Here is a 26,896-nt window from a genome sequence, read left to right as displayed (position 1 = left end):
ATGCCAAGATCCATTTCTACAGGGGCCTTGACTTGGAGCGCTGGTAACCACCACAACATAAAATATAAACAGCGTCGAGGACAACATTTGCTTGTCCTGTAACCACTGAAGGAGGTTCTGGCCTTCTCTTTCCAAGCCTTTTCAAAGACAKGTCAGGAAAAATTGCTACTTCTCTTCTTGATCCCTACCTGCTGTGGTCACCTACTGGTGGCTTTAAAAATTGAAGTTATAGGTTGGATTGTCCAGCATCACAGTTATTTGTGACTGCAGTATGAACCTAATGAGCACACTGGTGCTCTGCTGGCATGCTCAGAGCTTTGCAGCTTTGCYCTGTACATGGCTGTGTAAGATAATAGAGACCAAGGCTTCCAATCTCCAGTCTCTGATTTTCATGTAGAAGATTGAGCTGSTTCTGACTGCTGGCATTTGTGTGTCAGAGCTGGGGAAATGTGCAGCTGCTGAAGGTTTTGAGGGAGGATCAGGCAACAGCACTTGTGTGCCTGGAGGAAACATCCTCTTGGAAGGTCATCTGGAAGGGTAAACACATCACTGCTTCACTAAAAATCCAAACAGTGCCTGTAGTCCTGGTGTGTCCAGRCACTGAAATGCCTGTGACCTGAGAGGAGTCCAGAAACTGGGGGGATTGAGTCATTTTTGGGGAATGTGTTCACAAAACCTGAGGAAGAAGCTGGAAGCGCAGTCTGGGCTGTTCTGGGGTCTCTTTGCAGATTTCCTTTTGCATGCTCTGCTCCTCTGTGTCTCACCCTTCACTCCTGAGCTGTCTCGAGCTCTCCATTGTGCAGTCCTGGCCTTGCAATGGTTCAGCCTTCCAACTCCTAGGAAACTAATTTCCTACTAATCTATTTRTTTAAAATTAGCATCTACAAAGGATAACTCTGTGAGCAGCCCAGGCTTTGATTTGGGGAGACTGGGGACRTGCACCCCAGCAAACTGTAAATGCAGGCACTGCTTTCCTTTGCATCCAGAATTCAACAGAACTGTCAGATAACACATGAGAGATGGTTAATAATAAATTAAAAACATCGCAGCCACAGGGAAACTGCATCTCTCCCCTCCCCCCAAACTCCCCTTCTCTTTTGCTTTTTTCTACCCCATGGGCTTAATCAGCATCAAAGAGTAACAAATCCAATAAAATGCTTCCCTGAGCCAGGAACCAGCCTGAACTGGATACTCACGCACACACACACACACCAGCCTCTCCCCTGACTGCCAGCCCCTTTGCAAAACAGCTGACAGTCGAGGTGGAGATAGAACAAAGGAAGAGATGGGGAATGGTAAATCACAGAGACCCCCCTCATCTCTCATCTGGCGCTGGAAACTCTCACAGCCCTCCCGTGCTTTTAGGCTACCGGTACAGAAAGGGCTTTTCTTGCTCCTGACTTGGTTTTTATCCCACCAAGATCAGAGATTTAAGGGGAGGAAAGGGAAAGGGGAAAGCATATGTGCATTTCTGCTGATTTCTCCCCKTTTAAAACTCAGTTCAAAAAACATCATTTCCATCAAATTGCAGTGGGTCATACATAGACTTTTGATGGGTTTATGGCCATGGCTCTTCACAAATCCCTGCCTGTGCTTTTCCTGGCTGTGCCAGGAGGGTCCCCAGTGAGGGTCCATACTGTGGCCCCYTCCCCACCCTGCACTTGCAGGTTTCTCCTGTACAGCAACTCTATTTTCAGAGCTGGGGGAGACATCCAGGAGTCCTGAGCAGGAGGAGAACGTGGTGKGCTGGAACTTCAGGGGTGAAAAAATAGATGTGGGCGTGTTTGAAGTCAATGGGCTGACATTGCTTTTCCATAGCTAAATATTCAGCCTAAGGGATCACCTGTCGAGCAGCGGTGTGCAAGTGCTCCGGCAGTGCTTATGGCACCAGAAGATTAGAAAAAAAMTTAAAAAGAGGTTAGCAGGAAGAACTAAGGAGAACATAGCCACAGCAAGTTCTTCATTCTGTGCTGCTCTTTGTGGATTCCTTCTCRGGGTATCTCTGTGTCCCCTGAAGCTGTAATTTCTAAGCACTTCCTAGTTATTAATATGGTGAATGCATCTTCTCCATAGCCTTGGAGAGRGTTTGCCATCATTTCTGTCTTAGAGATGAAAACTGGAGCAACAGAGAAAAGAAGGTTTTGCTCATGGCCATGCAGAAAAGCCTATGGCAGAGTTAAGAAATGAATCCCCATAACTCAAACTCTGCTATATCAGATCACAGCTGGAAGAAAATCCTTGCCTTTGGCCTRTCTGAGCTGTAACATTTTCAGGTGAGTTCAGGCTCAAGTCTGATGTGCTGAGTCCAGCTTTCTAAATCTATGCCAGAGAATAACCATGCTAAAGGTAACCATTCCAAGTGGCTGACAGACAGCTCTGTCTGCCAGGCTAATGGACATCTGGRCAACAAACACTTGGAAACTTGAAAAGTCTGTGTCAGTTGGCTCTGTATTTTCCTAGTGCACACCTCTTTCAGATGGGAGCCCCAAAACCTGCTCATGTTTGATGTAAATTTCCAGAGATCCCTTGAYATTTTTCACAATTTCTTTGCATTTTCTGTTCTGTGATAATTCTCCCTGTGTGCTGCAGTCACCCCATGTAACAGCTGCACCTCCAAAGATCCTCTGCAATTGTTTGTGTGGACAGGGGAGGAGYAGGAAAAGGAGAGTCTGTGGCTCCTGTGCTGCCCAATTGTTCAGCATTAGTCATGGGAGGAGGTTGAGGTGCTGCTGCTGAAGGAATTTTATCACAACTGTAGAAGATATTGTCTTTCTTAGAGAGTAGAGCTCTTTGGATTCTCTTTCTCTGCTGGTCTGCCCCGTGAGATGGTGTAGAACTGTAAACCAGCCAGGCTTTAATGAATGAATTTGGAAACTACCAAAGGATTCCTATGGAAATACAGATGACATCTGCATTAAGGCCATAATTAATTAACCAATCAATTATCATGATGAATGCTATTTTAATGAATCAGTTGAAAATCACTTCTGGTTCTTATGGTTTTCATTCAGAGCACATTAATCACGGCAGGCTCTCTGGAATGCAGGGTGGAAGTCCAAGACCTGAGTACATCTCTAACAGAGGTGAGCCAGGTTCTCAGCAATCAGATCCAGATGCAGSTATGGAAAGCTCTCATGAAGGTCAGAGGATCTGCAAATCTGGGRAAATAGTGCTGGCATCTTATGGCCATGGGCCCAGAGCATGAAAGAAGCAGATATGAAATGGTCCAGGACTGGGATGGGTTTTCAGACACTTCCCAATTTGGACTTGGCTGCTAATTCCACTTATACTTGGAAGAAGGTAAAATAATGTTTTTATTTTTAAAATGTTAGAAAAAAACATACTGTTTTCGAGGTTTTGGGGTTTGTTGATTTGGATTTTCCTGATGTTAGATTAGAATTCTTATAAATTTGGACAGATGTAATTTTCTTTGGCACTGCTGCACAGGGGCAGTGGCTGTCTGAGTGGAACCGTTTGAGGGACCTGGGTTAAACTTGTTTTTGAATGTCTGCTTGGACATGGCACTCATTTTTAGTGTGATATTCATCCATCCCTGTGGAGAGTTTGCATGGTTCTACCATCTCTGAAAGATTCCAAAGATTGTGACTAAAAAAGCACTAATTTAAATTAACGATTAGATGTCAGCCCTTGGATTTAACATCTTTATTTATCTGAGGCATTGCCAAAACTCACTGGTTGCTCCTGGAATTGGTCAGAAGATGCACTGACTGAGCTGGGGTGTTTTGTAMAGCTGTGCCTAAAGCTCYWTGGAGCTRGAGCTGCTACAGAGAAGTGCAACAGATACTTCATTACATTAATGGCATTGAAGCTCAATGACACAGGGAACACAGGCTTTTTATACTGCAGGAAACMGTGGATTTGTGGTGTGGAGGGGGATTTAATTTGTATTTTTTTTAAATTTATTTAAAGAAGAATTGCTAGGGAAAAGCAAAATAGTAGGGAGATGAGGTCTTGGCTAAAATGAGTTCTGAACCAGTTTGAGGAGAATTTGGCTCTTTATTTGAGGGCATTGTAGTTAATTAGGAGAAATCAAAATAGAACAAAACTCTAAACCAGCTAGAAAATATGTGATTTCATCCACAATGTGAAGCTTGAGCCTGAGGTAGTTTTACACTACATGTAACCATATAAGCATTAATTTAGGAATTGATTTCTGCAATGTACCTCTTATGAAAGGCTTATATCACTTGTAGCTAAGAAATATAGAGAGATCCTTCTCCCACAGCTGGGGGAACATCATGGGGTGGAGTTTGGATATTTTATTGGATTATTTCTACTCACCCTGTTGGTGTGGCAGCTCAGAATGCAGTAAGAAAARGTATCATTAATGAGTTTAATGATTTGAGTAGAGAGAGTCCACTGGGAACTTTTTTTGTAGACACAGGTATCATTTATGTTATTTGTTCAGATAACATGTTTTCTTTCAGTGTTTATTATATGTTGCACTTCAAAAGGCACAGTTTTGGCAAATGTGAGCTTAATAATAATTTCATAAATCTATGCAAAACTCTTTTGGAAGCCCTTGGAAACCTCTGTCTTCTGATGGGATGTGGGCACCCAATTCATGCAACAAATATAAAAGCTTGCGAGTAGTCCTGACATGGCTGTATTAAAATATGTGGGGAAATATTTGTGGCATATTTTTTGGAGTCTTTATGCTGCTTTACTGGCAATCACATGAATTTCATATCTGTCATGAAATCTCCTGACATTTCCACCAATATGTTGCAAGGAGGTCATTAGAACAATTACTGAGATGTGGGAAGAGAAGTAACATTCCATAGCATCAATTGCCAGCGCTGCCATCTCTAAGCAATTAGAAACCATGAGAACAAAAATGTGACGTTTTTCTGGCCTCTGTATTGAGAGTGTGSCACCCACATTTGTTTTTGAGGTTTTTAGCATTGCTATAGCTTTAGACGTATATTCTTGAAAAAAGATGAAGCTATTTTGGGAAAAAATCAGAGTCAAATGAAAAAGAATTCATGGAAGTTCTTTGTTGGATCCATTAGAACTCACTGACTTGATACACATTAAGGTTTTATAGAAACTTTTTATAGAAACTATTACATTTTGAGGACTTCCCATGGGAAACAAACAAGTTTTGGTGGAAAGTTTGTTTTTCTGATGTTCCATCAGATTTTGTTTCAATTGTTTGTGAACCTGAAGCGAAGAGTTGGTCCAATAGTCACAGCTCCTCATGGTCACTTCAGCCCTGAGTGTGGCCAGTTCTGGTGTGCTGAAGAGGAACATTTGAATTTGGGAATATCAAATTGCTGGTGTAGAGCTCTGGGGCTGAGGGGATGGTGGTTCTGGGCCTCCAGCTCCTCACCTGCCTTCCTCTGGGGAGAGGGAATTTTCACAAGGGTGTGTAGTGATAGGAAAAGGGAGAAAAAAGCCTGAAGGAGAAGGGAGGGAAGGTTTAAATTACTGGATGTTAGGAAGAAATTCTTTACTATGAGGGTAGAAATGAACTGACACAGGTTGGGTATTCTCCATCCCTGGGAGTGTTCAGGTTGGATGGGTTTAGAGCAGCCTGGTGGAAGGTATCCCTGCCCATGGCAGGGGGTTGGAATTGGCTGATCTTTGAGGTCTCTTCCAACCCAAACCATTCCATGGTTCTGCGATTTTCACCTCTTGCCAGCGACCTGCGGTTTCCACGGCCTTTGGATCTCGGAGGTCTTTAATTGCCAAATGGCCGCGACAGATTTGAAAATGAATGTGACACTTTTCAACATGGAGTGCTAATGGCAAAATTACTGAGATGCTATTTCACCCTTGCTTGGCAGGGACGGGCRGTGCTGAAGCCAACAAAAATTTTGTCAGGCTTGGGCTGTAGCGATCRAGGCTGTTTGACTCGCTGGAGTCCTCTAGGAAGGTATTTGGACATCTGAGAGATCGTAATTCATCCTGGAAATKACATATTTCAATATTAAAGTTGAATTTCACTTCCATGACATGAAGCTGATTTCTGAATCCAGATGGAAAAAATTCCGAATTGCAAATAATTCATATCTGGTTTCCTGACCAGCTCTATTTCTCCTGTGGCAATAAGCTAAAGTTCTTGAGAAAATCATTGAGTACTGAAAGAACTGAGGAATGGGTGTATCAAAAGGCTCAGCCAGTCTCCCACTGTCAATAAGGCACGTAGGATTATTTCCCTGGAGACTCAGAGCTGAGCCTGCTGACGGTGTGGCCGTTAATAAAACAGGAAAAAATATTGGTGAGGTTTGTCTGAGACCTGCTTTGAGTTTGTGGAAACACTTTTTAGTCTTCTTGGATCCAAATACATGATTTATTCCCCTTTAAGTCCTAAATTTAGCAGAAAATAAACCAGACCAGGTTTTCCTCACTTGGGTGAGGAATTTCTGTACGTTATGCTRGACCTGGGTTTGGGGCTGTAGGGTCAGGGATTGGTTTGTTGAGCAGCCAGGCTTCATCTTCCTTGCCATGCCTCTGCTTAAAGCCAGCTCTGCCCACCCTTGTACATCTGTTTTTTTCCCTCTCATGTGGGAGCATTAATTTAATAGTTTGGACAAATAATAAAACAGCACAGGACMGGGTCTGTGATGGGTCTGCTGTTGGGTGGGATCTCAAGGTCAGGGGCTGATGGGGTGAGATGGCTTTGTGGGAGCACCTGTCCTGTTTGGGGTGAACCCCTTGGCTGAGCCAACCTTGAGCCTTCAGATCAATCCTCCAGAGACTCCACTACCGTTGGAGAGGTGATGGCTCGTGCTTCCCCAAACAGACACAGCCATGTTTCCTGTAACTGGAACCAAAGAGACAACTTGCTGCTTTGTAATCGGTGGGTGGGGGAGGCACTGTTGAGTCAGGAAGCCCCCAGAGGGTGCTGGCTTTAYTGGTTTCAGCTGTGAAATCAAAACACATGCATGAGTCAGGCCAGTGGTTAAGTTCTGCTCACTTTGAGGCCCTGGCTTTGATTAAATTCATGTGTCATTTTCAAAGGTCCATGTTTAGCTTGGTTTTAGATCATGCTTGCATAATTAGTTTATTTAAACTATGTCTCATGTTAAATCAGATTTTGCCTGTGGACTTAAGTACAACTGTGTAATAAGATATACCTATTAAACAGATGTTTAATCTTAATGACTATGTTCTTGACAATCAATTGAAATTGAACATCTAATAACTACATTGCAACTAGGCATATCTCTTTGCATTTAATARGATACTATARTAATATAATTATAGTAATATAGGATATTATAAATAACATACTTATGGCAATATTCCAATGTTTGTATAATACATACAATATATATATAAAAAGTCATCTGGAAAGTGAGGAGGCTTTAGCTCAGCTCATCATTTCCCTGAAGGAAGAGAACAAAAAAAAMCCCAAAAAACCAAAAACCCAAATGTTTTCCTCTTACAGAGGAAACAATTTGTATTGGCACTTTGTTCTRTGTGTCCTGTAATGGCCCTGTGTTCCCAGGCCACCACCCAGAGTGGCCACTCAGCTCAAGGAAAGCCCAAAGCAGAGATGTCACAGAGCAAAGCTCCAGCCTAAGGTGATATATCTGGTGACTGGTGGAATTCTTTTGTCGGACTCCATAGAAAGAAAGAGGACKAAGAAAAATAAGGGGAACAATTAGAACAGAGATGGATGTGGAAACACTTTTTGGAAAAAGAACCAGCCAGCTCTGTCAGTCTTTATCGTAACTGTGCTTCCAGTTGTGTGCAAATACAATATTTCTGCATTTTTGCACTCAAGTCTCTGMTTTTTGGTTACGGCCAATAAATGATCCATTTCATTAAACAGCTCCTGCAGAATATCTGTTGTTCCACAAATTTGATCTGATAGTCCCAATGCCAGAACTTTATATTCTGCTACCAAGGCATGCACAACTGATTCGGATAATATCCCTTTGTCATGCTTCTGTATCATAACTGTATACTGATAGACATTTAAATATAAAACCAAATATCTTCATAATGTTCTGTTCAGAATTAGCAAGTATGTGTCAAATACCCTGTTGAAACAGTTGAATATTTTGGTTGTTGTGCAGTATTTTAGGATTTTATGTTTTTTAGGCCGTAGTTCGAGGAGGCCTTTAAGCCCATGCTCAAATCTATCTTTTCAGCAAATCTGTTGCACATGTGTTCAGTATTAAGAGCATGCTAACTAGAAATAAGCTGATTAACTTTTGTCTTACAGTTGGACCCCGTATTCATTGAACTGTGCAGAAAACTTTCCATTGAATCCAATGAGCCCTGGGCTAAAGAGTTTAAAAATATGATGGAAAGGCAGAGAAAGAGGGTGAGAAACAGGTGGGTTAAAATTAGCCTGGATTATGTGGTATCTTTTGGGCTATTGAATATGTATAGAATGAAGCTCTTGTTAATGCAAATTACAAACATGTTTCAGAATCTGTCTTGTGGCACATGCACAGTGCAGTGATGGACTAGAAACATATGAAAGACATATTGATGATAGTAAACATTATCTCGGCATTCTGGTCTCCAGCATTGCTCAGAATTGGGGGGAATAAAAAAAAAGGTCTTCAAACTTTTCATGTTCCGTAAAAATAGTTATCAAGGTCTCTTTTTGCTCAGCCTTMCAGATTCCTCTTTAAAAACCAGCCTGGCTTCCCTGAGCATCTCTTTCCCAGTGTATTATATTTTCCCCACGCCTGCCTGCATTAATTTTTGTTAGTATTGTTGTTGCCATCTTTGCACTAAAAAATGCATGAAGGAGAGAGAAGTGTGTGTGTTTGTGTTCTCCCTTCCCCCGTTCCTCATCTAACTCAGAGGCTGGGGGAAGAAGACAATTTAAAAGAAAAACTCCTTCCTTCAGGTGCCAGGTTTGCAGTGAACAGGCAGGGAATTCTCCAGAGGGAAAGCCTCTTTTGGTGGCCTTCTTGTAATTGTATTACTGGAGGGCACCCCTAGCTAATGATGCACTGGGTTAAATTAGGCCCAGAACTTCTCAAGAGACTATTTTTACCACTGACTTTATTTAGCCCCCTTTACCCCCTATTTAGTCTTGGAGAGGATGATGCTCTGTGTTTTGTTTTGGGCACTTTTTTTTTTTTTTTTTTTTTTTTTTTTTTTTTTTTTTTTTTCCTTTCTCCATTCTGTTGATAATTTTTCCACACACCTTTATTAAAGACAGTGATTGCAAACACATTTGACTTAATATTCAACTCACGATCCAAGTTAACAAGTAGTTCAAAGATTAATTACCATGTACCTTGCAGTTCATAGATTCTATTATGATATAGCTGGAGCAAAGGGAACAGGGGGAAAGCCAGCTGATTAGCCTGTGATTATGTGTTATTCTGTGCTTGTGGTCTTTGGTCGGTTGTCACTGTGTGATGCAAGAACTTCTGAGTGGTTACACTTTCCCATCTGGATTAATTCTGATGTAGCTGGTGAGTTTCTAAGACTTAAAAAAATATTAGTGGCAATATTTGTCAGGTTTATGGAGTTTGAATTGTTCATGCTTTAATGGGTGAAGTGAATCTTCTCAGGGGTGGAAGAAGGGCAGTTGTTGGTCATGTTTCATGTGTTTCTCTGGAGGAGTCATGCACTGCCATCCCCAGGGTGCAGATCCCAGTGGGATTTGCTGTGGGTGTCCCTGTCACCAGCCTGCAGGGTGGAAGCTGTCCTGGGGCTGTTTTCCTCATGTCCTGCAGGCTCCAGAGGGGCTGCAGGACTTTGGACCTGCACACTGAGACCATAGCACATTGGGCAACATTGTCCCTGCCCACAGTTTGGTCTGGAACTCAGTTATCTTCAAGGTCCTTTCCAGCCCAAATCATGCCATGATTCCATGATTTTATGTCATACAGATGCCCAGCTCACTCAGTATTGTGTCTGAGCATTCCTGATTTGGTAGTACTGCACCTAAAACTGCATTTACACCTCGTCAGACTGAAGCACCTGCTAAGAGCAGATTTAGCAATGTGCAGAAAGCCMCAGATGAAGAGTTCATCCTGTAGTACCCCTGTTAATAGCTGGAGTTCTCTAGTTTAAGATTTGCCAAGTGAGACCTGTCAGAGCTGTGATTAGAATTTTCTTCCCACTCTGTTCTCACTGCAAGCAGCTCACTGCTCCCCTTTTTCTAGACTAAATCGATTAGGACTCAATAAAAAGCTCGGGCAGAACCCGCTTGTCACTTCCTAAATGTCTCAGYCTGTTTGGAGGCTTTGCCTGGATCCCTGAGCAAGTGGAGCTCTTCTGGTGTGAATTCCCCACATCTCTGCTTTCCCTGGCTAACAAGGGCAGGCAATATACATAGGACAGAACAGGTTTCTATTCAGCCGTGGAGAAAGCACTTGTGAATGTTGCAGGAAATGAGATCTTAAGTCAGTGCATGAAACAATCTAATCCATCACAGCCCCTAGAATGGCCTCTCATAACTCAGGGGCTGTCATAGCCCTTTGTGTGCATGAAGGCAGTTGTGGAAGAAGTGACGAACTGCGCACATATTCTGCTAAATCCGTTCTGGCAGCTGAGGTAATATATTTTCAATGCCAAGTCACATAATTTTACTTTAGCTCATTTGACTCCAGGCTACAAAGCTATTCCAGAAAACAAAGGGATGGTGTTTGAATAATGAATAATAATGAATTTAATTCTGTGGGCTTGTGCTGGGCTGAAGCCTCTAGGAGGTTAAATGCAGATAGAGTAATGGAAAGGGAAAGTTATACCTCACAAAATGGTGTTGTTTTACTCTAGTTGTCTTGACTTCATTAGGCATTGATACATTTRGATAGATGCAGCTGGCATATCATTTTAAAACTAATATATTACTAAGTGTGATTTACAGATTTACACCTACAAAATACCATAGAATTACTCTCAGCATCTTCTTGCCTTCTAGTTGTTTTTAGGTTTTTTTTCCCTGTTCTGTTATTTTGTCTTGGTTTTGAAAGTTGTAGATCTTCAGAGTAGTTGCAAGGAAATCTGAGTGTGTCCTCACGTATGCACTCTTTTTTTTTCAGTGTTACCAAACATCCACAGCTGATAATACAATGCTTTTCAGGAAATGAAGAAGGCAATATTCCCATGGTTCTGGGCAGAAAAGTGATTCCTGCCTCTGCTGTACAACACTGAACATGAACTAGTCCTGATACTGCTGCACTTTTGGAATCAGTTTAATGTCAGGTGGGCAGACAAGGAGAGGGATTCCYCTACAGAGAAATCCTGACAGGCAGYTTCAAGGAAGAYTTTTGTATTTGTTGATTTGTCACAGACAGGACTAATTGAATGCTGTGTGGCACTAAACACCACTGAGTTCTGGGTGCTTAATTGTGCCTTATCCATTTGAGAATCCCCCTTTCCTTAAGTGTTCTGAGGGAGCATGAATTTATTTACAAACTCTTTAGGTTRCTTGTGAAGTTACTCAAGACTCTCAGAGCTTTACTCAGGCAGATSCAGGCAGGGGTGTGGAGCAGTGCTGCAGGTGTTTTTCTGGGAGSTCTCACCCCGTCTGGAGGGGAAGTTGGTGAATATGAGCTCCAGGATGTCACAACATTTGGGTTTCTCAGCACCTCAGACCATTGTGTCTGGTCAGAGATGCTGTTCCAGCTCAGCTGTTCTGCTGTTCTGTGCAGTGCTCAGAGCCTCAGGAGGAGATGCTCAGGTGCCATCAGGGGAAGGTCACAGAGGGAAGGCAGGAGCAGAGCAGCAGCTCAGGCTGAGGCAGGGGCTGTGTGTGGCATCCCTGAGAGCTGCAGGTGAGCCCTGGTGTGGGATCCTGGAGAAGGTGGAAAGGCTACATGGGCAGGAGAGCACTCATTTCTGCTGCTGGGGTGTGCTAAATGGGTGTCTGGCATTCCTGGGGGATGTGCTGCACTCTTTCCTCCAGTGAAATTTGACAGGAGGTCATTTCCAACCTCAGTGTTTCTGTGCACTGGAACAGAATCATCAGTGTGATGCCAAAGGTTCCATGTCATTGTTAATTTACAGCAGGAGATCCCATGACCAGGAAGGGCAACTCACCTTTAGAAACAATTTGGTAAGTATTAAAAAGGAAAAAAAAAATCCAGGGGCTTGATGGGCAAAGTGGGCTGAGTGGATCCATAACACAAACAGCATTTTTTGATCCTCTTTAGARCAATCTATAGAACAGCTACAAGTGGGATATACATTCTTTATCTGCACTCTGAAAGTGACAATAGTTTGTTAATTTGTGAGAAYGAGAAAGTGAAGCTGATTACAAACAGAAATGCAATAATCATCCAGGCACCGTGCATGGGACTTGCAGTGATCTCCACCGGAGGTCCAGGCACCGAATATTTGCAGGATTATGTGTCATCTCCTGGATCTGTTTTGACAGTCCAAGCCATCTGGCATACAGGAGTAAACAAACAGCAGAAAAGATAATAAGAAAACTGTTTTTTARCCAGCTTTYCCCCAGTCTAAATACTATAAGAACMAAGGAATTTTGATTCCTGAAACAGATTAATTTTATGTTACATTTAATATTCAGTGAAATAGTAAATGTGGCACTTCCACCTTGCAGGAAGGAGTCTCCTGTTTCTTTTCCTCAGARGGCTGAGCACAGGTTTTCTGCCTGCTCCACCTTAGTGAGAAAAGCTCAGCCCTTCCCAAAGTCACTGTCAGGTCTCTGATGTGATGCTGATGCAGCTGGGTAACCCTAAATACCCAGCACTGGTGCAGGCAGCTCTGAGCACAATTTCTGGTGTCACCTGGAGAATTTATCATCATTTTACCAGASAATGTCCATTGGGCATCTCTGCCTCACTGGTCACCAGCGTTTCACAGGTGTTGTTTCACAACACTGAGCACAGAATTTCACTGCAGGAAGGGAAATMACTTAGACCCAAACTTGTTTCTTTCCTGGTTTCACTGAGGAGAGTCTGGCAGAAGGGTTACAGCATCCCCTTGCTTGATTTCCCAGTGTTGATTCAGAGAAATAGTAACTCAGAGTAGCTGGAAAGGTTCTGCATTTCATCAAAAAGTCTTTGAAAAATTTCTATTATGGTTGATTACCAGTACATTTGATTTCATAGAATCAGATCTCTGTTAAAGTAATCCAAATGTGTGTAGTCAAGGCCCACTGTTACAGCTGATACAATTTCATTGAGTACTGCATTATTTAATGACTTTCCTTTTGCTGTAATCTCATTTTGCAAGAAATCCCACTCAAAAAAGAAAGAGAGTTTCTAGTTTTTCTGTCTATAGAGCAAACCCAGAACACTTCATTGTACWGGCTTCCCAACAAAAGAAATTATTGAACCTTCAGTTCCCCTTTTTGGGGTGGGGAAAGGAGCTCCATCATGTGCATGAAATGATAACAGACAAAGGTTTCTTCTTGCTCTGGTGCCTTTGGAAAGGTGTAGCCTACAAATGGCTGTGCTGAGGTTGTCACTTCTTCAGAATTGCTTTAAATCCTGTGAGTTTRGGCTGGAAGAGAGCAAGCTGGGGTAGCTCAGGGTGTCTCTAATGCCTGTGCTGTTCTAATCCCCAGCTCCACCAAGGGAGTCCTTCCATCCTCACCCCCACCTGCAATCCTTGCCCCATTCTTGGTGTGCATTGGCATCTGTGAGAGAGAGAAGCCAGGCCAAGGTGTTAAACTGGCTTGGGAAGAGTAAGATCACTGGGAAAAGACCAATTCCCTACCAGTTTAGCCCTTTGGATCCAAAAGAGGACACTTATTTACCTTAAGATCATCAAAACTAATKAAAATGGGAATTTTGTCTGTTTGAAGGTGGAAAACTTGTAGGTAAGGTACAGTGAGAAAAACTGAGAGTCCTTTCCCTCTGGTCAGTGAGACTTTCAGCAAATTTTCTCAATTTTAGACATTGTGTGAAGTATCTGCCTACCCTATATATTTGTCAGAATTTAAACCTCCTCTAGGACAGGAACAAAGTCTTTTGAAGGTGCTTGGTGTTAACTTTGTCCTTTCTGAAAGGTRTATAATAGGTTTTAATATTTTGAAAGTTATCAGAAATATTAAAGAGCAGGAATAAGCTCAGGGGGCAGAATTCTTGATACTTTTGGGCTCTCAGTTGCCTTGTTGGTTCGTTGTATAAATTGGTGTTAATGCTGTTTGATCTCATTTCCCAAAAGTATTTCCCAAGCTGTGCTCAGACAGAGACTATGAGAAGGAACCTTCAATAAAATGGAATCCCTCATTCAAGATGAAATAGGATTTTTTTTTTCCCTAAGCTGTTTCCTGGCAAGGTTTTCCTGTGACATTTGCTGGGAGGGTAACCCATTAATTTGAATCCAAGCACCAGYGGGAGCTAATCTGGATGACACTAGATCATGCTTGGCATTTGTTTCCACACTGGTTGGGTGCCATGTGAAATATTTCCAGTGTTGACCCATGTTTCCAGCTTTGGAACCTGTGCTGGAAATTGCAGTTACGCTGGAAGAGTTGTTCTGATGATTTTATTTTATTTTTATTTTTATGAAAAGTCCAGTGGAAATGTTWACCAGTTCACAGAAAACTCAGGTGCAAGCATGGTTCCACACCTGTGTTGGTACCAAAATGAGGAGTTGGCACATGATTTCTGTCACTTAATCATTGTATTTATTGAGGAAATKCTTCACTTCCCAATTGAGGATGAGGATTTCACTCTGCTATGGGTACATACACAGCTTAACCTGCTCTTGAACCTCACAGAATCCCTCACCACAGCTTCTGTCTGCACCTGAAGGGCTCCAAAAATGAGCTCTTTGAGTTGCAAAGCTCAGGGARCACTGCAGAGCTGTGCCTGGAAATAGCAGATCATGCTCAGAGCTGGCACTCCACRCAGTGTTGGGTAGATTTAAGAAGTAGCCAAGATTTAAATACTGAGCAGGAAAATATTTTGATCACTCTGTTCATGTCAGAAAACAGCTCCTGGTCCTCTTCCCAAGGGCAGTGATTGAGTTTAAGTGCCTTTCCCAACACAGAGTCAGGGCGGGTGGTGAGAGAAAGCTTTGAAATTCCATGGTTATGTACCAGGTTCATGCTTCTTCTGGTACAGGGCAATCTAGATTGGTTTTAGGGACATTGTGTGAAGTGTTTTTTATGTTTTAATTTCTATTCAAATAAACAATTATCAGCAATTTACTGGGGTGATAGATGAGGGATGGAGGAGTAAATGGCTAAAGTGAAAAATAAGAAAGAGACATTTGAAATCTTGTATGACTCTCTATTAAAATAAAATAAAATTCAGGAGCAGTTTTCAGCCCTTGAATTTTTGTCTGTGTAATTTTCAAACCTATGGTGAAGTTTCATATTCTGGTCCTTGAAGTGCTGTGAAGGAAAAATACTGGGATTCCAAGCTGTTCTTGCATCATAGCATAATTTTCAATGCAGAATCTTAGAATTACCCCACTGCCAGTTCTGGGTTATGGGAATTCCTTTCTCCTGGATGATTAGGCCAAAGTTTGGTCAAGATTTTGAGTGACCAGGTGAACTTTGGAGCATGCTAATTTAGCTTTGAAAGGACTCTGGAGTTGTGATAGAAAAGAACTTGCTTTTACTCAATTAAAGGGAGATATTCAAACTGRTTTCCCTTGAATTGTTCCAGTTTTGAGTTCATCCTCTGTTACAATTGATTCCCAACACCAGCAGCTGGATTAATTGTAAATCCAAACTTCTTTTTGACCTGATTTTTTGTCTCAGGCCCGATCTAATTTTTTTTTTTTTTTTTTTTTTTGAGATTAGTGGGACTTTTTCAGTTTACTTGAGTAGAATTTGGGTCAGCCCCATAACAGATACATGTCACACTGGTGCCTAAGTGATCTGTAATTCCAATGGGACCTCAGGTTTGATAAAGAAATCTTTAATAAGATTGCTTTCGTGTTTAAACAGCCCATTTGTAAAGGCTTCTTCCCACAGCCATAGCAACTGGATTCCTCAGTATTCAGTTTTTTCACTGCAAGATGTTTCCCTCCAAGAAAATAATTTCCAACCCRTGTTTCTTTTCTTCTTTTAACTTRAAAGAGYCTCTTGTCTTCTTTGTGGTCAGTGYAGCCCATTTGTAACTGCCTGGTACGAGCTGAAATCTGCACATCCTTATCTCCCTTGCTTTGTTTTTCTGTACCAAACTGTAAGCAAGCCCTGAAGTTTGTTCAGATTTGGGATCAAACACTGAATTTTTATTTCTTTTCTTGCAAATTCCTAGGGGGGAAAGAATCAATATGCTAACGCTGTTGCATCAAGCTTTCAAATCTATGCAGACATCAATAGGCAGCTGTTGTGTGCTTTTTAGCATTTTGGGCCAAGTTTCTGATTTCAAACAGATTGATGYAAAACCAGAGGAACTTCACAGGAACTTCTCTGGATTTACACCGCTGGCTCAGACCTAGGTCAAGCTGCTAAATTAATTCAGGACCCAAATTCTGATTTTCATTGACTATTCATACAATAATTAGACTTTTATTAGGAATAGGATATCTGTATCTCTCTAGCTACTCCCTCAGGAAATTAAGCCATAATTTTGTGACATTGTGTGCTGCCCAATATGTATAGCTGCTCTTATCTGGTAAATGTATATCAAATAGTATTGCTACTTCACCAATTTAATKCAAAATAAAATCCTTTCGAGTCAGAGTAATGTCCTCTGCTTTATATTTGAAAAAACAAATTAATCCCACGATAGGCTGTGATTTGCAATAAAGTTGATCAATGGGATCTACCTCCACAAATTGCAGAACATACCATTCACATTGTTTTGAGTAATACTGTTGTTTTACCTTCAAGTACATTGCTGTTGCTCCCTGTGTTCAGTTCAGCATCTTAAGACTTTTTAATAGAAAGAAACTAAATGAAAATTGATTGATAAAAGCTCCATCAAGGTGTTTATTGTTTTTTGCCCAGGGGTAAAGCAGAAACTTTTGAAAGCCATGTCATTTGTATTAGGCTCTGTTTTTCAAAGTGCATGGGCAATGGAGATGTGAACATAAAGGTAGGAAATTGCTTTTAATCATTAATAACTTGCACAGGGACCTTGTAGTACAAGGCAAAGTGTCCACCTTSGTGCTGGATAATGAGGATTTGTTGCAAAAATCGGTGTGCAGGGGTGTAGTGGAGGACTGTGTGTGCAGTTGTAGTGCTGACACTGGCATCCAGAGCAGCTTGAAGCACATGCAAATGAAAGAGAAAATCCCTGATTTACAAGGGAACTGTGGTACTTGACCAGGATGCAGCAGCAGAGACAGGATGCCCCCCTAAAAGGGGCCTTTATAGTTCTTAACCCTTTGAGAAGGGCCTGAAACAACTCATCCTTCCCTAGTTCTGGGAGTATTCTTGTTTGATTGGGGTAGAACAAAACCATTTTCATCAGTAAGAGGATTTTAGTGAGGGCAGGAACTGTACACTGCTCTGTTACGTAGGGAATTCACACCCCACGTGAGAACACGAAGTAAGTCACAGGAAAGGTGATGTTCATGGAAGGAGTCTTCAGAGAATTTTGGAGGATGTTTGTTCTTGGCTGCAGTGAGGGGGACTCAGGTTTGAAAAGACATACTCCAGGCAGGAGTTTGCTGCAGGACTTTAACCTTGGCTGCCTTGAGGAGCCAGCTCAGCTGTGTGTGAGTGAGCAGGCTTGGGCTGARCATGGAGGGGCTTGGGGGYAATTTTTAACTTTRCAGAGGTYATTTTTCCCCARAGTAACCCAAACTGAAATGTCTCTRGTTCTGAAGATATGTGAATGTGTATGATCAGAAATTTATCCCTGCTCTCCATCACCCATGGAGGCAGGAAAGCCCAGTCACTCTCTTCTTTGGCTGCTTGAGATCATTTTGCACTCTCAGGTCTCCATGGGCCTTTCAGGATCATTTCACCAGCTTCAGGATCATTAAATGATTTGGGCTGTGCCCACTCATCCCATGTTAAAGGCAATTGTTTGAGAAGGTAGAAGGAGGTCTGGGCTCTGTAACCAGGTATAAAGGCAGTGGGATGCCTGTGCTCGTCCTTGTCCCAAGAACTGAGCTTTGGTAGTGGTAAACTTGTGTAGTGGTGGCATACAGTTCCTGACTTGGAAAGCTTCCAATCTAAATGGAAAATGAAAACMTAAACTGGAATAGGTTTGGGAAAATGGCAGCTGATGTGACTTGCTGGAGACCTTGCAGCATTGGTGGCAGCACCAGAATTGAGTTCTGGAGCCCATTGCACAGGAGGTTGCAATGGATAAATCTACTCTGTTCCTTACTCACAAGAGTGTAGCTGAATTTCTCTACTGGTTCTGCTCTAGTTTTTAGAGACTTAGAAAAAAAAAAAATTATGTGCATAGATTCCTGGTTTTTGGGGGGTTGTTTTGTTCTATTTATGCAGTACAGACACCTTAGAAATGGCATTCACACCAGGGCTGTTTTTATTGGGAAAGTAACTATGAAAACCAAGTGGAAAGTGTTCCTGCTCTCCTTTTTATCTAAGATGAATTTCACTTTTTCTCCTTAGGCTGATGAAAGAAAATAATTTTGTTGAATTTTRCTAGAGAAAAATGAAAACAAAATTTGTATTGAACAGAATGCTACTTTTTGTTTGAATATGCTACAACTCATCAGTTAAATAATTTATGTAAAAAAACCCAAGTTCCCATTCTAGAAAAGGTACTTGTAGTCAGAACAGTTTAACAAAACTCAGTAATCTAAAACTAAAACCACCAATTTGTTTCTACAYACTATATAARTCCATGKAAATGAATAAGATTTACTTCTTTTWTATTTGGAGGAGGAAGGAAAAAGCTGTTTAGTAGGAGAAAGTTTAAACACTGTYGTGATAAAACCCACATTGGTGAGTACACATGTAATGTGTGTATTTGCAATGTGTTGCTTCACCACATAGGTAGTTTCTGTAGTCCTTAATGTATCAGCAATTGGGATAGAAAAGAACCTGCTTTTACTCAAATAAAGGGAGATGTTCMAACTGGTTTCCCTTGAATTGTTCCAGTTTTTAAYTCATTCTCAGTTATAACCAATTGATTCCCAACACCAGCAGCTGGATTAATTGTAAATCCAAACTTCTCTTTGACCTGATTTTTTTGTGTCAGGCCTGATCTAAAGTTTATAAAAAATAAAGAATAAAAAATAATTAACAAAGAATAAAAAATAATTAACAAACCTTCACAGCTGTGTCATACAGCATATCCTATACGATGGGATTTCAGTTACATACTAGAGAAATAGATATTTTCAGGCACGGTTGCTCAGTGCTTACAAACACTTGCAGTGGCTGTGCACAAATTAAACAGAAATGCACAGCTAGGATGAAACTCTTTCAAGGTCAGACCCTACAAATCCACTGCACATCAGCTGTGCTGAGAGCTGGCAATGGGACTGGAACRAAAAATGTGACAAACATATGGAAAATGCATTCCTTTGTTTGGTAGGTTTAAGAAATGGATCTTACTCAATGTGCTACTGCCTTTGAGGGCTGGGAGAGAAAACACTGCCAGGTTCATTGACTCTGAGATGGGAATCCTGGGTACAGCCCAGATGGAAGCCTGAGACAAAAAGCTGCTCCTCTCTCTGAACATTATTAGCCCCAAAGAACCGAAATTCCTTTTAGGTTTCTCCCCACCTGCTTTGTAACAGTGTGTGTGCAAAGAGTTTCCACTTGGTTTTGCACAGAGGAGAATGTGTTTTAGGAGGAGATTGGCTTACAAGTCTTCTGGATGGCATGGACACTGAAGGGTTTTGGGAGGGGTAAAAAGCCCGTATTAAACTGCTCTGGGATAGCTCCAGTGTAGCTGTTCTGGTGCTTGTAGAGACGATGGTTTAAGGAGGTTGTGTCCCCCATGGGCCTCATTCTCAATGACATCTCGATGTTTATCTTCCCTCACCCTGGTTGGGCTGACACCCATTTGCAAAACTCATCCTTGAGTTTCATTTTTGAGGTGATCATGTCTAACATCTGCAATCCACTTACTTCATTTTGGAAAGTTTTGTTTTTTTTAATGTGGCGTCATTTCCTTGCACTAACTGTGGATGGGAGGGSAGGGAAGTGTGGGCAGAGGTGGTGCTGGTACCAGAAACAACCCTCAGATTGTACCTGCAGCATTTTGTGATGCTTTAKCTCTTTATGCTGTTTTGGAACCATAAATGAGCTGTTAACCAGGTGGTGTTTGACCACATTGTATTGAGTGTCTCCAGGGTGTGAGAGAGGCACAGGAGGGATACACAGACCTCTGACATCCATGGGAAGTGCCATTGTCACAGAAAATGGGGTATCCWTGGCATTGCAGCCAGGTGACACCCAGCTTGGTGTCACCCACAGGTACAGCCCTCCTCCAYTCCCTCTCCTGCCCTTTTTTTTGGGAAGCTCCCACTCCCTCCATTGGAATCCTCAGTGGAGATAATTCAGGCAGGAAAATTCTTCCTTAAGCTTGTTTTCATGTCGGTTTTGCTCCCTGAAGTGCTTGCGGAAGGGTTTCTGCAGTTCATTCGGGGCACCTCACAACTTACAGGGAAATGGGACCTCCCTTTTTGGGGTCTGGGTTAAACCACACRTGGGTAGGAAGAGCTCAAGCTGCCAGACTGGTTTTAGCTGATCTGGTGGTGAGCACAGAAGGTGAAAAGACTCGTTAAACTTAACTTTTCCTTTCCTCCTCGCAGCCTTGCGCCAAATAGGGAATGGAGAAATTGGCTCGAAAACCTTTGTTTTTTCCTGCTCATTTTCTGTTATTTGTTGTTTTTCTTTTCAAGTAGACTTCCAGGCTGAATGCAATTTTCCTGTGGGAGTAGATGCCGAGTTCTGTCTGTGTTTTCATCTCCATAGYTGACAATAATAAAAATTCCAAACAGCTTCCCCCACATGCCCTGCTTTGCTGTTGYCATGTTTTCTGCTGGTTGACAAAGTCACCTCTGCGGCCTTAATATCTGAGTACATTTGTTTTGCAAAGTGCTGGGAGCTGCATGGCTTGTTGATGTTTTCAAAAGCTCTCACAAAAAGCTGTTGATGCACTGCATGTTGCACGGTTAAGAATTTAGGAATTTTCCACTCCCACTCCCCAACTGTTTTTTGGATTAGTGTTTGTGTTTCTCTAAAGCACCCTGCAAACACCTCCTGTCAGGAGGGGATGGGAGAGAGGCTGAGGATATCAGTATCTTTCCTTCAAATATTACTTGGCCACTGGGAACCTGTAAGGAATTTCTGGGAAGACTTTTCTTCATGTGCACAATCCTTTCAATCAAACCCTTCCCTTTGGGAAGTGAAATCCCAAACCTCTTGGAAGGGTTTATTTTGTGGAGTTGAATCCTTCTCTTTTCCCAATCCTTCCCTGTTTTCCTCCTTCCACCTCTAGGCTTTTCAAAGTATGACTTGCCTGATCACTAATTTGTTTTACCTATATAAAGATGGAGAATAAAAAGACCCAGAACCCAAAAAAGAGGTTTTTTGAGAGATGCTGGTTTGGGGAGCAACTGAGGAAACAGGATTAGGATTAACTTTAGCCTGCAGCTGATGTGGGGCTGGAAGAGGAGCAAAAGAAGGAAAAGAAGCAAAGGAAGATTTGGTCTGACAGTTTATTCTAAGTGGTTTTGCTTGGACACTGCTGTAGCAAATCACCTGTGAATCAGAAGGGAAAAGAAGACAAATCACTTTACTTTAGAGCACCATCAAGTTTTTAATGTGGGCTTTGTTTATTCAACYGCTTTTCCATGGGTATTGGACTCCTTACACGGTGGTGTTATGTGTGAGTTACTCACCTTGGTCATCTGCTCTTGCACGGTGGTGTGAGGTGGTTTTGATGCTGGAAGAAGAAAGACAAGCTGCTCATTGCATCTTGAGAAATCCTCAGGAGCCAAATAACACAGCTCCCTCCAAGCACTAACTCCTGTGCTCCCAAGTCCTGATTTTAAAAGATTGCATCTTGCAGRATTGCCAGACCATGAACCTTGCCAAGCATGAGCTTCTACACATTTCCAAAATGTCAGGAAAAATAAAATTGGCTGAATTAACCAGTGAACCAGCTTCCCCTTTCTTATACCTTCAAGGAATAGCAGTAAACATCATTAAAACCATTCACTTTTTAGTCAAATGCTGTGTGACTGAAAGATACCTTAGACCRCAAAATATATTCTGATAAATGGAGCCCCAGGCTGGATGCATATAATGCAGTAGTTCAGAAATTCACTGCCCCTCATTTCAACCCTGTGCTGTACAAATCAAATTGCAAATGAAGCCTGCTTCTGTTGGATGGTGCCAACCATCTGATAAGGAGATCTTGGCTCACTRCTCCTCATGTGTCTTAAGGGGATGTAAGAAATGAATATTTGTAATTTTTATTACTCTTCGAAAATASCATCTTTTTGTGCCTTATAAAAACTACTCGATCAATTTTCATCTGAAATCAATTATCACAGGGCCTTTTCTTTCTGCAGACTGTTAAGCTTTTTAAACTCTWGGAGTTTATCTCGATAATCACAAAAAATCCAATGACCCATAACAGGATTCACGTTGTTCCTTGGAATGTTTTACTCTGTGTACAGTTTGGAGATGTCCAATTGGGGCTGTGATTGAGAGTCATTTGGGATGGCTGGGGTGTGAAAAATATGAGCTAAAATCTAGTGGTAACTCTTAATTTCCAACCAGGTCAGCATTTTCCCTTGCATCCRGGCCCTGAGATGCAATTTGATTTTAAGTTTCCCTTGATGGCTGTTCTGCTTGGACTGTTGTTGAGAAGGAAGAAATAAATAAATACATGGAATTTTGTTATTTTAAATCTGGCCTGACAGTGCACCACTGCTGGGGAAGGTGGGAGCTGCCCATGCTGGCTCCACCCCTGGGGAATGGAGTGTGAAAGTGAGGGTTTTGTGTCTCCAAACATCCTTGCTCTTCCCACTTTAGGCTCAAGAAACTTGTTTGAGTTGGAAGTCAACCCCATTCATGCTGCATTGATTTCTGTGCAGTGTTAATGAGTGTGAATTAGCACAATGGTGAAAGATATGTAGTTTTTATAATGTGGTTTTTAAATTTCTACTTGGCTTGTATCAGGGAGAGACATTCTCTAGTAAAAATATTTTATATTAAAAAATTAGTATTTCAGAACCAAATATTTTAATTCTATAAATGGGTAATTACACTGATTATTAAATGTATATATCAATTCTATTAATGGATAGTTCCACTAATTATTAAATGTTTGCTTAGTGTCAAAGTTTTCTCAAAGTGTGTGCCTGCCATATGCTAATGGCAGGCTGGTTAATATTATTTATTCCAGCCTACATGTTTTCCAGCAATATGAATTCATAGAAGGAATTCTGTGTGCATGAAAAGTGATGTGAATTCAGAGCAAGCAATTTTTCAGTTTCCCATCATCTGTTGGATCCTGATTTTGAGAACTTTGTTTGCTTATTGTGACTGCAATCCAAATTTACTGAGTTTATTGCAACTCCAAAATTCTGGGTTACATGAAGGGTTGTGGATGAAACCTTCAGTTAAGCACCTTTAGGTGTCGTTCACCCATTTTCCAGCACAAAGAATCAAGTGAGACGGGAAGTAGCAAGCAAAGTACTGAGCAGCAGATTGGGACAGAATGTCTCCTCAATGATTATCATCATTACCAAAKTGTAATTTATCCAATTAGCCAGTTCCATTAAACAGGTTCCACTGACTCTTTTTCTCCTGCCACATTTTAATGTGTTTATATCTCCAGTGAGTGAAGGATGCATTGTTTGATATGACAGCTTCCTTTGTGTGCAGCTACCTCTTTATTTCAATCCAGTGGCTGACAAAAGGTACGAGTGGGTCCTTCTGATGTAGTGTAGGGAATTATTTCCTGATTTGACATGCTAATTGACTGGGGATTTCTTATTATATTAAGGGATTTTCATCCTGAGTTGCTCAGCAAAACAGCATTGCAACAGGAGGATAAAAATGAGGGATCAGACAAATAATAAGACATATTTAAGAGTATTTTTCTTGCTGTGATTATTACATGTGTTAAATAATCTTTTTACCCTCTCTTCTTTCAGCCCTCTGCTTCTGTTTTCTGAGGTGGCTTCACAATTTCTTTTGAGGGTTAGTGGAACTTTTAAAAACTGTTTTAAAATAATGCCAGTTGAAAAATACAAAGCATGTTCATGTGAAAAGTTGACAATCTGCATATTTTCAGTACAAAACTGAAGTCACATTTTCAATTTTGGAATTTTCCCCTCTCTTTTCAATGATAAATGAAAATGGGTGGAAAAGGAACAGAGAGGAAGGAGACTGGAGAATCTCTTTGGTAGCAAAGGGAAGATTCTGCAGGCAGGGTGCAAGCATTTTGGAAAGAAAAACCAGCTCAGCAGAGCATCTGAAAAAGAAAAAAATAAAAATGAAGTGAGTTGATTCTTTTTATGGAAATTTTTCTTTAGGGAGGAAGTTGCTCTGACTTCTGGAAGGAGCTGAGTACTCCATCACGTTCCTGTGTTTCAATAAATGGAAAACACAGTGATTATGACACTGATTGTTTTTAAAATGAAACTGTCTGTAGTTCTCTCTAGAGACAACAATCCCCTGCTGGTTTAGTGCTCCCTTGATTTCATTTGTAGAAATCTGGAGGATGAGGCTGCGTTGGCTCCCCCACATCCCCTCCCAGGGCAGCCTCATCTCACCCACCTTCCAAAACACATCCTCTAAAAGTTTTCCTGGGATGCTTTAGCTCTCTGATTTTTTAATGCTGGACCAAAATCTTGAACATAGCAATCTTTTCTCCCACTGATTTTCCCTTTTTACTGGAAGCTAATTAATTTTGACCCTCTGGTTTGCATGGCACGTGACAGTCTGTGGTGTGTCTGTGTTTTGGGGATTTTGGCATCTCAGAGGGCAGAGCAGCKGCTGCCCAGCACCCAGGTACTCAAACAGTGCTCTGCAAAGTGCTGGAGTGGATGAATTGTTGCTATTGGAGCGATGGTCACCATTTCATAGCGTTTTTTGCATTTGTCTGAGTGCCAGTGGCCACATGTGAAGGAGAAGATTCAGAATTTGTAGGCTTGTTTTTGCATCCAGAAGCCTGGGTGAGGCACATTTTGATGACGGATGTGACAGTTACTCCCTTCTAGGAGCAGTTTGGTCTTTCATCTACATTTGAATTTTTTTTTTATCCTAATATCTCAAAGTACTTTTGAATTACTTAGATTCATTATTTGCATTTTAACAAAATCACAAAAAAATGGGAAAGAAAGTGGAGAGAGGCTAAATACACAAGACACCAGGATCTAACCCAAATTTGCCTAGTTCCTACTCTTCATAATTACTTTGAGACAATTGTTTTACTTTAGGTTTTTGTACACTTATTTCAGGCATGCCTCATGGTTTACCCCAGTTTGTGGTATTTTAAAATCACTATCAGCTGAATGGGCTGTTAAAAAAATAATGTATAGAGAGCTGCTTTTCAAAAGAAAGATTTTTTTCTTTGATCTCCATGATTTTATGTTTAAAAAAAAAAATCCTTCTGCGCTCGTTCACTGGACAGACCTTTCTAATGCTGGTGGTAGGAGACATCAGTGAGATTACAATAGCAAGATGTGTCCCGCGACCCCTGGCAGAGGATGGGACACCAGAGGTGACAATTTGCTGGTGCCACCAGTGATGGAGCTGAAGTGATGGGTGAGCAAAGCTGTGCTCAAGCTCAAAATTCTGATTTCTACCAAGGCAACACCTCCAGGAAAAYGATAATTTTGTGTAGAAGTTCAGCCATGGATGGGATAGATTAGAGGACCTCTGGAATKGGATTTGTAGAGCCCAGCTAGAGCTCTTCTCTCTGAATTCTGCCACTRTAACAGCAGATTTTGGAACCTAAATAAGACAGTGCTTTGCTGGAATAATATATTCAAATACTGAGYTGTAAAGGGTGTGAAGTGTAAAGTGGGGAGCAATCATCAGGGGAAAACCCCCCGAGGGTGAGAGGTGTGATCTTGCCAGGGTATGGAAAGGCACCAAGGGGTTAATCATCCCCCACTCCCTACGAAATGACAACAAGCTCTTGGCAGCTTTCCCCATTCTTTATATAACACTTCCAAGCGCTGAAGCTTGTATCCTCCTAGTAATGCTTTTAATTTGTGCTCTGTTGGGGAGAGGCCAAGATTTAATCGAAATCATTAGAATGTCTCTGCTTGAAGTAGCTGAGGGCTTGTAGTAAGCTGGAGGAGGCTACTTCAGAATAATTAAAAGAAATACATAAGGTCATCGTTGGTGTCTGAGCTGTTCCAGACATCGGGTTCAAGGGGGAAAGGTTGAGTTTAATGACAACTCCTCTCAACTTAAGTGGGATGCTTGCACAGCCACATAGTTTTAATAATTAAACTTTGCCTTTTCCCCTTCCCACACACGTGCCCAAGTGACTTTGTTTCTAGCTTTGCATCAGTCCAGTAAAAACGGGCTGGAACCAAAACCCAGGAGCCAGATTTCTCAGAGATTCAGGGCTTTGTGGGGGAGGCTCCACCACCTAGATCCAAATCTGGTTTATTTTTTGTTTCTAAAATGTGATGAATTTCAATGTGTCTGTAAGTGTGCACATATGTGTGTGTGAAGGAATGTGTGTGAACACGTGTGTGTGTTTATTTACAGCCTCGGCTGAGCTCTGCTTTCAAATTTTGACTCCCTTAATTTCAGTGGGACTACAGAATACAGGTACTGCTGCTTTCAGTGCRTTTTGGTGTCCAGGATTTTACTCCTGTGTTTGTTTGATGGGTAATGCCATGCTCTGGGTGTGTACACAGGAAAATGATCTGCTGGGGTATTCTTGAGGCACAATGCATATTCTAATTGCTCAATCTAAATTAGAGCACACACTTTCTTTGTTGGTTTTGTGATAGAAACAAAGAAATTCTCAAAGGGAAGTTGAAAAAAATTAGTTTCATATTTCATGCACTGTACAGTCTTAATGTTGTACAGACAGAGACGAAGTGAATTGGCAAGTGATGAATTTGTGTGAGAAAGTGTCYTTTTTGAATGACTTTT

The 26,896-nt window shown here is 41.5% G+C and overlaps 1 long non-coding RNA gene across 2 annotated transcripts in view; it reads left to right on the top strand.

Moving 5' to 3' along the window:
• The first annotated feature begins 2,770 nt into the window (after window positions 1–2,770).
• LOC130580473 (uncharacterized) overlaps window positions 2,771–26,896 on the top strand; it is a 101,879-nt gene continuing 77,753 nt past the window's right edge. For both annotated transcript variants that reach the window (XR_008966115.1, XR_008966113.1), the window contains exon 1: window positions 2,771–3,300. This is a non-coding gene — a long non-coding RNA (uncharacterized LOC130580473). The remainder of the gene's footprint in view (window positions 3,301–26,896) is intronic.

This window comes from Malurus melanocephalus, unplaced genomic scaffold (assembly GCF_030028575.1).
Source record: "Malurus melanocephalus ecotype Western Australia unplaced genomic scaffold, MMel_1.1 scaffold_338, whole genome shotgun sequence".
In the NCBI taxonomy this organism is placed as follows: Eukaryota; Metazoa; Chordata; class Aves; order Passeriformes; family Maluridae; genus Malurus; species Malurus melanocephalus.
Note: the sequence above shows the minus strand (reverse complement) of the source record. Positions and strands in the feature narration are given on the sequence as shown.